Consider the following 13,034-nt stretch of genomic DNA (forward strand, 5'->3'; position numbering starts at 1 on the left):
AAGATGATAAACAGTGAATAAATGCGGACCTTCGAAGCTGACAGTGTTCGAAAGTCTGCTTGCAAATCGTAGTTGTAATTAATTTTAGTTATGACTGTTGGATGTCTGGTTTTGTAGTGAGTGTGGATGTTTCGCGTGAATGTTTGTGGCTTCTGAAGTTTGGATCAGTCTGCTTTATAAATTACTTTTTATGTTTGCTTCGTTTTATTGCTTTTGGTAATGGTTCGACAGATTTTGAGAAACTACTGTACCGTTTTATGGGAATTCGATTGGAATTCGGTTTGAGTTTTTTAGTCAATTAAGATGGCCATAATTATGATCACGTGAAATGGTTCTGAGACAAGTAATTAAATTTTGAGAGTATCTTTTGATTGCTTTGTTTAACGAAAGAAGGCTGGAAATTCGTACTTTCTTGGGCAAAGACGATACATTATAACTCGATTCAAGGATTCAATCTTGGGAAGAATGAAAAGGACTTTACTATACTTAAGGTCGATTTTAATTCACTGTCAGAAAAAGCTCATCTCCAGAGTTATATTTTTATATGGTCCTTTTCCTTTTAAGGCTTAGGATAGTACCTCAAAGTTTTACTATCTATTTTTAATTCATTCCTTATACTACACTCATTCTTCCTGTTTAACTCCTTGCTTTATGACTAACAAGTCTTCACTTGTAATATAAATTACGTTTCAATATTGAAACCGACGTTTTTATATCACCATACTTAACAAAAAAAAAAATTGTAACCTCTTTGACTAAGTTAGAGGTAGCTAATTTAAAGTTGGTTTAAGTAAATAAATTTGAGCAAATAATCTAGTATATGTATATCCTTTTATTTAAATTAACTTGAATGTTTGCAAGCTAAGAAAAATTCATAAAAAAAGGGGTTGAATTCCATTTAATGCAACTTTACTGTAATTCCTAATATAGAACTGAGAACGTTGAACCTCATGTAATCAGTTCAAGCAACATTTTCTTAAAAAAATTGGCAATTAATTCGTTTTGTATACCTCCTGCGTGATTAACCACAGAAAAGTTATACCTGATAGCTTTAAACATTGTTTATGCAAACAGTCGACTTTTTCAAAGTTCCAGACACTCGAGAGCGTAATAACGACTCGAGCTAGAACAACGTCCCTGATGCCTCTAACTTTCGCCCTCTCGAGCAAACTTTCTCAAAGGGTTGTCATTGATGCGGTACAAGGTCTTCGATTCAAAGTCATCAACCTCGTTATATCACCATATTTACACTCTGTAGAGAGTGCCTCAGGAATGTGCAACTAAACCTTAAGCTGTAACTTATTCAAGTTACAAACATTCCTTGTTCATAATTGTAGTCAGAAAGTGTATCTAGTTTTGATCTCCATTCGACGTTCCGATTTAACATTATGTGATGAAATGTCAGACTGACTAATCAAATCGCGATAGCTAACTTGATAATGTTAATAATGTTCATGACATAAATTCTTGGAAGCTCTTTTCTAGAGCAGTGATGCTCAGGAAAAGTGACTACGAGTGGCTAGCAATGCCTGAAATCACTCGCGAGTGGCCTAGCCCGATCGGTTCCCTCACTCCTTGAGGAGCGGTCTCAGAATAGTTTCGACGACTCCCTACTCTGCTGTTGAAGTCGGCCTTGAAATCACTCGCGAGCGATTCCGAGTATTTTCGGCCGTCGCGCTCGCCTTGTAGACAGTTCAGCATATAGAGGATATACAATGACAAATAGAAAATAGAGTATTCTTATCCACTGAGTTGCATTTTCTTCTTACTCACTATTAACAGAGGGGAGTTTTAAAATTTGATTACTTTTTTGTTGAGATATTCTACAAAAGCCAGTTTCTATATTCCTTTGTAGTTATAAACAGAAACTTTGCTTTATCTGTGCTGTGTGAGGAAAAACCTAACATAAATGTTCGAGTATGCTTTACAATTAGAAGATACTATACTACAAGGTCCATAATTATAACATCAAAACAGTTATAAGAAAATCGATAATGAGAAAGCTGGAATTGTATATACCCAACTCAAGCAATATTTAGAATTATTATCTCGTTTAATTCCACGAATAAAAACCTGCATTTTCTTCATAATCATCCTAATGCAAAACTGACTTTCCAAACCAATTCCTGGGCCCACAAAATCTCAGTAGCACTCCAAACTCAGACACACATCCACAACCACAACCAGAGAATTCAAAATACCCTGTCAGCAATTTCCAAAAATTTCAAGAGATTGCTCAGTGGCGCTCTCTAGCGAGGCCACTGCCAATCGATATGGGGGTTCGAGGGTAGACGTATCTTCGAGATGGAGGATTAGGGTGCGGCGACGTGCAGAGACCAGAGAAAAGCTCGAGGAACGTGGCGTCGAGAGGTGAGTGGAGGGGATGAAGAAGAAGGTGGAAGAAGGAAAGCTGGATCATTGGAATTGTGGAGGGTAGCTGGAGGGGTGCGAGGGGGAGGACGCAAAGAGGGTCGATTCAGCGCTGGACCAAGGTCCACTCTCACTTGCTGGGAGGGAGAAGACACGAATACGGCGGAGGTGGCTAGGGGGAAGGGGGTTGACTGAAGGGTGTGAGAGATGAAGAGGGCTGCGAAGGACACGAGTGAGAGCGAATCGAGAGCGAGAGTGAGACTGGCTTGACGGGTAGTCGAAGGGGTGAAACGCCAAAGGGTTCTCTCTCTCTGTTTCTCTCTCAGTTCTGCTTCCCTTCACCCTTCCCAGCTTCTCTCTCGCCTGGCTGCCGCTCTTCTGCGTGGAGAAAGTGAACAGTGGTGGTCAACCGGTGGTTCCAAGGAACCGGGGGTGAATTTAGAAAATTTATCCAATAGTTTATCCTCAGTGCCGGGGAAAGGATTTCGTCTCGATCGGAATTGGGTGATTGTGATTAATTAAGTGGAAGAAGACTCCGGACACTGTGGAGAAATTCGGGGAACCAATTTCGCTTCGTTGCTGATAGTTGACCTACTTTGTTTCACTTAGAAATGACTCGCAAAACTATATTATAGTTCGTAGGAAGCAATTTATCAGAGGAATCCTTGGTTACTATTTTTTTTATGGAATGTGGGTGTTAATTGTGAGGGAAATAGTAGAAAATTAAGGTATTACAGATTCTTTTTGCGATATTTACTGAACAAAAATTTTTGTCACAAGTGTAATTGAAAATTTAAAATTGAAGTGGAATATTTGTTTTTTAAGATGTAAGTTCAAATTTTTATCGGAATTTACGTCATGTGTTGCTTCGATTGAAAGTTTTTAACTTAACTAAAATTTATCTTGCAAGTTTTTTAAATTATAAACTTAAATAGAGGCATTTAATTTAGTGTGATTAAAAAAGTCTCTGATCTTTGAGTAGAGCCAGAATTGGATTAACGTGTTGATATTACAATATTTAGAACTAGCTTTTTTTATAAAAACATTTAAGCGTATGCGATTACTAGCTTTAAAAATTCGTTTAGATTCATCCATCACCCACATTTCGCACCCTGCCTTGTTGAAAAAGTACTCGCCCCTATTGTAGTATCCCCTCGTAAGCAAATTTAGATGACAGAAATAGTTCCAGAGGTACGTAGGTGTATCCTGACGTTCCAGCAACAAGAATAAAAATTCGGTTTGTACCCTGAGTTCTCGTAAAAAAGAAAGACGAAAACAGAAATCTCATTGTTCTCAAAATGCCAAGTGTCGCGTCTAGCTGTGGTTTAACAACAATTTATTGGTAACTATCCTTGAAAACGTTATCGCAGAGCAAGCATCTTTCAAACTCGAACAGCAATATCTTCTTTCTCAGTATTACATCTAATTTGGTCTGTATTAAATACAGATAAAAAATATTAACATAAAATTCATTCCTTTTTCTCGTTAATTCTATCAAATTTTTTATTAATTCTTATCATAAATGTTTCACATTATAAAGGATTATGAATGCGTGATCTAATAACGTATCCACTTTGAGGTTTTCGAAAGATATTGAATCTAATACAACATTGTTTATTTATATCGTTTAGCTTTACTCAACTTTGAAACAAGTAATACAATATTCTAAAAAAGAAAATGCCAATATGAATTATCCCTGATATTAACATTGCTGGGACCACACTTAAGGCTGCATTATATTTAGTTATTGAAATACAGAAGAGGGGATGGTTTAATATAACCATTGATGGAAAAAAATAGTTGATCAATTATGAAGAATACATTCTTCTCTTTGATTTAAAAACTGCGTTAAAAAAGCTTCTTACAACGCTTTTTTTAATAAAACATAAACATATACTTTTTACAATAAAATCGAGTAGATACACTTGTCCAAGAGAGTGACAGAAATCCTCTCCTTATTCGAAATAGTATCGAAAATTATCAAGAATAGATACACAATCCTAGAAATTTCAAAGTAATTCCAAATACGTATTCATTCAGTAGAAAAATTAAAAAATTCTTCAAATGACGTAGGTTTCATATTCATTAACTTTAATAAAAGTAATCCTAAAATAAATGAAACTTTCATAAACAAAAAGTTCTGTGTAAATAACCACAGAAGTTATTTCATCCGGTTTCAATGGTTTCATTATTAAATATTACACAGCATTTAATTAAATTTGCACGTATCGTGAAGGGAACGGAGCTGACGAGATGCCATGGTGATTACGTTTGCATGCGTTAAAGGCATGGCGGTGTCTCGGTGTTAATTTTTAGCGAGCTCCCGAGGTCTCGGTTAGAAGCAAAACACCATTATTAACCGAACACGATGTACCCCCCTTTTTCCTGCCAGTTTCTCGCATCCGTTTAATTATTTCCAGCACGCCAACTGTTCTAAAGAGTCGTGTGTATGGAAGTCGCGATTTCCGCTCTGTGTCGCGATTGTAAATCGAAAAATTGCACAATCCAAGTAAACGCGTAATTACCTACTATACGCCGAACGAACAAATACCTCAATGAAGTAATTGTTACTCTTTCCGTTTAGAACTTTTTCTCAGTGAATGAAGATAGCATGGACGTTCTGTCACGAAAGGGAATGTTAATGGAACATGACTTCGAAGAAGTAAAAAAAGTTCAAGTATCAAAGAACTTGAAGCTTCAGGTCAAGATCCGTTTCGTGAGGGGCAATTAAATAAATTTGTGAATTTTTCGCATTAAAATTGCCTCACCTTGAAAGTTATTTGAGTATATCGATTATTGTTATGGAGTCAAGACTTGTGAGAGTTTAATCCTCTACTACTGACACTCAATTTTCGGACATTCCGATACGGAATTCTCTAATTGAAGTGTGTTGTTATTAAATAGGAACAACATTCGGATAACCTTAATGATTAGATAGAAATTAGATCCTTTAATCTGTAAAACAAATTTTGATTACAAAAAAACTTCAGTTTATTAAGAAAAAAATAATTATTTATGATGAAGGTAACGCTAAGAAAAGATAAAGCCTGTTGCGCTCTGTATTAGTAAGTTTGAGTTCATATGTATGATTGGAGTACTTATAAAAATGTCGCGAGAAAGATCCTACTAAAAATATTGATCTCACTATTGTCGTCATTATTATCGTTTTTAACGTACGAAAATATATATTCTATGTAAATATTACATATTTATTAAAAGAAGCAAGATTGTTAAGGACATACTGCCAGCAATTTATGCCAACTAGAGCTGTACGAATAATTAAACTAAATATATACACTTTTATAAATTGTTAACATGAGAAAGAACACCGTGTAAAGTTCGATACTTATCTCTAAATAAACACTCTCTTCACATTATCAAAACCTCGCAAGGTAAACCATGGCACCTATGCAAATTACCCCATGCTAACTCACCTGCATCGTCTCAAAAATACGCAAGGGGAAAAAACCGAAACGTTGCACTTTCACCTGCGGAAACAATAGAATTCGCAGATTCTTATCAGTACTGCGAAACTAATTACCCGAGTCCGTATTTACCGAACATCAGCACGAATTACGGTGCTTTTCCCAGGCGACCGTAAAATCTTGGCATTATTAGCCTGCACGTTCGCGCAAAGTGGATGAAACGAAAGAAGAAGGGAAAAGGGACAATAATCGACGCGTGTTTCCGTGCCGCGGAAAATAATAATTTGACGCGGGCCCCAATTATAGTCGCAGCGAAGGCGATCGCCGACAGTGTACACTGTGCACACTGTGAAGAAAAAAAAAAGGAGGGAAAAGGAACGTACTGTTACAAACTACCGTCGGGCCTTGTATAACCGCGTATTACCGACCGATCACCAGTCAAGTTATCCAATTAACGACGCGGGCAAACTGGAGCCGAATCGTTCCACGGATAATTTGCAGGACGCGGGCCAATTGCTTTTTAATCCCCGAATGGTGGAATGTTAAAGGAAAATAGAATATTAAGGTAACAGGAGCAGCAAGAACGAAGAGAAATATTCTTCGCGTAATTATAATTATATGTACTTGATTCTTGTGGAATAATGTACATTTGTAAGTGGCGATATTTATTCGAAAGGAATAACGATGATATATAATCATTGGATGAGAAGATATAAATGATAGCTGAAAAAGATTCTGTATGAGGAGAATACCGAGATATAATTAGACCAGTTTTATAAAATCTTTATTTGCATTATGATGTTGTAACTATATTCGCTTATAATTTATAGTATGTTTGGCGTGTATTTCAGAACATGTTAAAGGGGATAGATAAGTACATAATTCTTTTACATAAAATTATTGTATAATTAGAGCTAACATTTAGTACAGTAATTAAAAATTTATTTTTAGAAAGTAAAGATTTAAGTTGCAATATTTCTGTAAATAACATTTATAGCTATTATACAGATACATGTAGGATATAGATAGTATATTTGCAAATTAAATATTAGATACTTGATTATTACAGTTACACATTTACAGTTACACACCTTCAAAATTCGAAATCAATACTTCATTTCTGCACCTTGAATGTAACATTAGAATTACAATATTCTTCTGCATATTCATCATTCGTTTAGGGTCATATTTTGTTACAAAAATATAGAACTTCTATAGAAATATAGAAAAATATAGAAATAATAGAACTTCCTCTCTCAAATAAATCTACATTTTTCTGCAAAATGTATTCCTGAAAAAAGTTAATTAGAGCCTCCCTTTTCCAAAGAATAGTTAATCTTAAATTGAATATAAATGAAATTAAATTCTTAATTCCTGGTACAACCTTTTCATTCTCTCCTCTGTCTATTCTCCCCAAAATTAACTAAATTAACGAATTAAGCGACTACCATCCCCCTCCAACAGAAAAAGCAGCGGGGAGAAAGCGTTCCTGTTTTTCTGAAAATTATCTAGTAACAGGTTCGTAAGAAGCTCAGGGTGAAGGGACGATGAAGGAGGGAGGGAGGTTAATACGAAAGTGAGAGGATGCTCTTTCCCCTGGGGCGGCCCGCTCGAATTCCGGGATAGGGGCAGTACACGAGTGAAAAAAGGACGATACGATAGGTGGAGAGATTGTGGAGAAAGGCGACCCTATTAGAACGCCAAGAAAAACAAAGTATCGAAGGAGCATCGTTGAGGGTCTCCTTTAAGGAACTCCGTTCAGAAAGTCGCTCAAAAGAGTATCGTTCACCGTGAGGTAAAGCGGAACCGAGTAGAATGATAATTGAGATCTTTCTTGAATCCGGCACAGTCAAGATCGAAAATCACTTTGATGGAACTCGAACGAAGTTTAAATTGAAGCTCTCAATCTTTCACTTTGAATTTCATGAAGATAAGTACACACGTACAATATTGTAACTTGTGGGAAATTAGTTTCCTTTTAATCGTTAGGTTAATTATGAGTATTTTAATATTAATATAGTTGTAAATTGTGGTTTTCCACTTTGATATTTTATTGCAAGAATTTTTAAGTTAAGAAATTGAAAGTTGAAGATTTTTTGTGAGAAATGTATATATATATATTTCAATGGAAAGAACTAAAGATAAAGAAGATAAAGAACTAAAGTAATGAAATAACAAAATAATTTTGTAATTCTTTATGATTCTTTATTTTTTATATTTTAAACGATATGAATAAATAACCTACATTATCGAGAGAGAAAATAACTAAACTTACGTTAATAATGAGGTATTTGTATTATTTCAAAGTAGCCTGTCTACTTAGCATCAACTTGATTCTTCCAAGTTCAGTAAAGTAAAAACAAAAATAGGTTTTAATAAGTTGATTATCGAAGCATTCGATAGTGTACAGTTTGACAAATCTTCTACTTATGATTTGTTTAGTGAGTAGCTTTCAACTCTCGAGAAAACAGTGCTTTTAACTCTTGGGATTATACATAATGGGATGAAAAGTATTCTATCTTAAAATATGTACTAAGATAGGTAACTCGAAACACAGCTGTTCACAAAATATCTAAAAAATTTCCTTTTTCTTGAAATAAAATTCTTCTTCAAGTAAATCTTTTTGTTTTAAAATCCTGTGCCCCAAAACATTAACACCCTAAAAGGCAGACACCACGAATGTAAACTTAATTAATAACACGAACTAGCTATCTGTTCAGCGTGTATGCAAAAGTAAATCGCCCCAGAAGTGAAGCCAACGAAACTCTATACATACACCCTATAGACAAATACCAGAACACGCAAAGAAAAACTTTTTTCTAAATTTATACCCATAACACGCGTAATCCTATATCTTCCAGTTGAACATCTCCGATCTAGCAGAAACAGAAAGAAATTCTGCGAAGCAACCATAAAAGATTTCACAACATGAATAACACAAGAATATCATTTTCGTCCCAAGGAAATATTGTTCGCAACAATCGACCATATCAATATCTTTTTTAAGCCCAACGATAAGGTGTAACTTCCACGAGGCCAGTTGCAATTTCGCTGCTAAAATAGAATTGCATGGTTCAAGGGACATGGGCATGCTTCTATCGTTAGAGATGGGGGACAAAGAAAATTTCTTCCCGGTTATCGTAATAACGCGTCGCCAGTTGAATTCGAAAGGAGGGAGCATTCGGGGGATCGGAAAAAGACGAGCATGCAAATGAACCGACCGGTTGAATTTTCTCGGTACGTGGCCACCCCCTTAGCCACCCCCCGAGCGCGAGTGCCTCGGTACGTGTATTTGTAAAAAAATACAGGGTGTGCGAGCACGTTTCTCTTCCTCAGCGTGCTCGTTTACGAGCACGTATGGAAGCGTATTCGAAGGGGTGGAGGGCGTCCATCCTTCCCGCGCGAGACGAAACTAAGGGGAAATTGACCAACGCCCAGTGGTTCTCTGTTCTTCCTTCCGCCCTTGGGGAATTATTCTGAAACGGTGTTTCAAAGAGAAGAAAATTTTTCTTTTCTTTTTTTTTTTAATAGGAAGGAGAACGTAGTGAGAGGAAATCTTTTATTGAAATTTTGCTTTTTAATTAGCTACGTCTGTATAAAGAAGGAATTTTTATTGGAACATCTTCATCGCAGAGAAGTGATGTATGAGAATTTCAAATTTTATTAATACTTAGTGTTAATAAAAATTCCATAAGTAGAATAGTTTAAACAGCATTTTATTTCTGGATATGTATGGATTTTTATCCATTTTTTAGATTCAAAGAATATTGGAAACACTTTTTGTAATTATTTAAAATCGTTAAACGTTAAGGTACCAAAAACTATTACACTAACTGAACTAGTATAAATTAGTTGATACACATAAAAATTGTTTTTGATTATTTAATACTTTATATGTATGCAGAGTAACCCATTTTGTACACTGCACACTTACTAAAACATTTATTAATTTTATTTAAAGATATATTAAAAAACGTTGACAATGATATTATCGTACATAATTACAATATCACTTTTACCTCTCATACAGAAAAAGTAGAAATTAAGAGCGTATATAAATGCCTCTTATTTTTCAATACAGAGTCGCAACTCCTCGTTACCCCTGTCGTCACCGCCTTTATTGTTCTTGGAAACAATGGATGAATTGTAAATTAGGACGAACCGACGGTTCTCTTATGTTTTTGCACGCATAACTCCCAAAGAGTACATGAATTAATTAAATCAAAATATTTTTTGGAAACACTACTGCGCTTTACTCTCTTAAGCACTGCTTAAAGCTAATCACACAATTGAAAAGAATTCTATAGCACATGAAAAAAATTCCATTAATAAAAAGAGTGAGTATTAAAATACTTAAATACTTCGACACTTTGAGTATTACCTTTAAGTAAATGCACACAATTTGCAAAAACATACAAACTGTCTAAAGTAGGTGCACGTATTTATAAAAATGTAAATTTGTATAAATATTCCCAGTCTATTCATAAATTTTCTAATAACGCAGATATGAAACTATGAACAATATTAGTTTACAAATCTTTAATATGGATATTCTAACGAGATCTATCCGTATCAAAAAATCTACATCCTCATTAAACTAATTAACTGTAACTTTTAAAAATTTGTAGTTAAAATTATTAAACATGATTTGAAGGAACATATTGAATCCTATTAAGAAAAACAGTATCTATAAAGGAGTACAGATAGAAATTCAACCTTGAATTCTGTACAGAAACTTCTCGTAACTTCAGTTGCATTCTTTCAATATTTTAATTTCAGTCTTATCTCGTTGGCTTCAATATTTTTAATCCACTTTTCTCAGCTTAAATTATGAGATTACATAAAATTCCGTGTATGGTCTACGAACACATGATTTATACATGAATACCAATATTAAAAATAAAAGATCGTAGAATGGCTACCCTTTTAGTTTCACAATTAACACAGTGGGTGATATGTATTATATTTTCACTGCTTGCGTGCACGTAGGCATTTTCAAGCGTGTGGCGCAGCGAGCAAAAGGGAAGAAGGTTAAGGTATAAGGGGATGGTCGGGGTGGAATTGCTCCTGTGCCGTTTACACGGTGTTTGTTGCACGGAAGTCATAATCGTTATTGTCGTGGGTTTGCTACGACCAACCGACCGAGATACACGGTTTTTTCTTCACTCGTGCCTTTCGTCGCGTAGAGAAGGGTGGCGAACGCATGCTGGGGATAAAACCTCAATATACTTACTTATAGATTTTCATGCGATGAAAGAACATATTCTTAACTACTTTAAGTAAGTTTTCAGATCAGAGTGAGCTTAAAAATTTCTCGCGGAATTTGGAATATTTTGCAAGTATTCAAAAGTTTGAAAACTGTGATTGTTATGTTCACTGCTATCCTCATTTAGTGTATTCTTAATTTAATTTAAGATTTTACTGCTAAATTTGGGATATTTAAGACTTTGGCGATTTGTATGACTTTAAAGACTTCTAAGACTTTTCAGGCGTCTAACTCAAGCAACCGTCTGAAGTATTTTCAAACTTCTTAAATTTAGCTATATCTCTTCAGGAACTCTGACACGTTTCTACAGATTTGGTTTCTTTTTGAAGTTCAGATATTATTAATAAAATATAATAAATTCATCATTCATCACAAAAACTTAGCATAAAAACGTCTGAATCCCGTCGTATCATTAAGTGATGAACAAGTAAAACTAAAACAGTAGAAATTCAGTAATTTTTCTCGATCTCATCTCTGAAATTATAAATTCATCTCTGAAAAGTGAATCTCGAGCCTTCTCAACAAATTCAAGATCTCATTCCTCAATCCTGGCTACACTTTGTCAAAATCTGTTCACAAAGTCACCCTTCGACCAACATCGTCCCATTTCCCGACAACAAACCAAGAGCAGCGATTCGTACCCCGAAAAGAAACTACGTGTCGAAATAATTTTTCACCGCCCTTTCACGTTCGATTTCGAATCCATAAAGGCATTCTTCGCGCAGCGGTGACCGGACAGCGTCGGTGCCCAACGAAACTCGATTTCCAGCTCAAACAGCCGACAACGAAGCGCGAGGAGCTGTTGTCAAAGAAAAGATGGAAGAACAGTGGAGCAGCGGGGAAGGGAGGAGGGTTAGACGTGTCACCCTTCGACGGCCGATACCATCCCCGAAAATAAACAGCAGCGCGTGGACCGGTCCAGCACGTCGGCGAAGGGAAAAAAATCCTTCCAGCGAGAAACTTTCGCCTCCAGACAAGCGGATGCAAATGGCGAGGGGGTGGGCGGAGGGTCGAGGGGTGGTGATGGTGGCTGGCAGCGTTGGCCGGCCAAGAGGTCGCGGAAGAGGGGCTGAAAAGGAGGAGGAACGAGGTGGAGCAGCGAGGGTGGCAACGAGAGGAAAAGGGATGCCGTAGGAGGGTTGATATCGGCTAGAAGGTGAGCTTCGGAACGCAATGTCCGGCCTGGTCCAGCCGGCAGAGATGCGAGTATTGATCTAGGCTCAGACCTAACCCACCCCCTCGAGCCTTTCCACCCTCCTCGGCCACCTCCAGCCACCTCCTTCGCCTCCACCATCTCCAAGCTCGTCGTGAAGCCAGCCCTGCTCCGTTCCTGGGGGTCGTGGTCGAGAGAAAAAGGGATGGAAGCCGGGGAGAACCGAGAAGGGAAACGGCTGGCTACGAGGCCGGCGGGACGAGGAGTTGGAGGCTCGAAGGAGGACCTCGAAGTCCGGCTTGCCGAGCTGCCCCTTCAGCTACGCACGTTCACTCTCACCTCCTCCACCTACGATCTCCTCCTCTTACATTAGACACGCTGCAGTGGTGCTCAGCTGACAGGAGACACGGGACTCTGGTGAGATCCGAGTCGATGGCTTACCTGCCGGATTCGGGAGAGGTGTCGGAGGGATTAGGTGAGTTTTACTCGGCGTGGGATTAACATTAGAACTACAGTAGCGACCAAAAGAAAGTTTAAAAGGTAAACTAAATAAAGAAATATATTAATTATACAAAACAAAATTAGTCGGTACATATTTATGTTGTGCAAAATGAGGGGTACCCTAGAATGGATAAATCTTATCAATATAAAGGAAAGTATTTAGCATAGAAGTTGTTAATAGTCAATAATATTAAACTTTCATTCGTCCGCCACTGTATATAGGGTTACGTGTGTCTATTTCTTAAAGTGTATAAAAATTACAAGTCTTTGAGGAAATACATAATTCACTGAAAAAGTCTTTACTTTATTTTTGTTGAAT

Source organism: Calliopsis andreniformis, chromosome 1, assembly GCF_051401765.1.
Source record: "Calliopsis andreniformis isolate RMS-2024a chromosome 1, iyCalAndr_principal, whole genome shotgun sequence".
NCBI lineage: Eukaryota > Metazoa > Arthropoda > Insecta > Hymenoptera > Andrenidae > Calliopsis > Calliopsis andreniformis.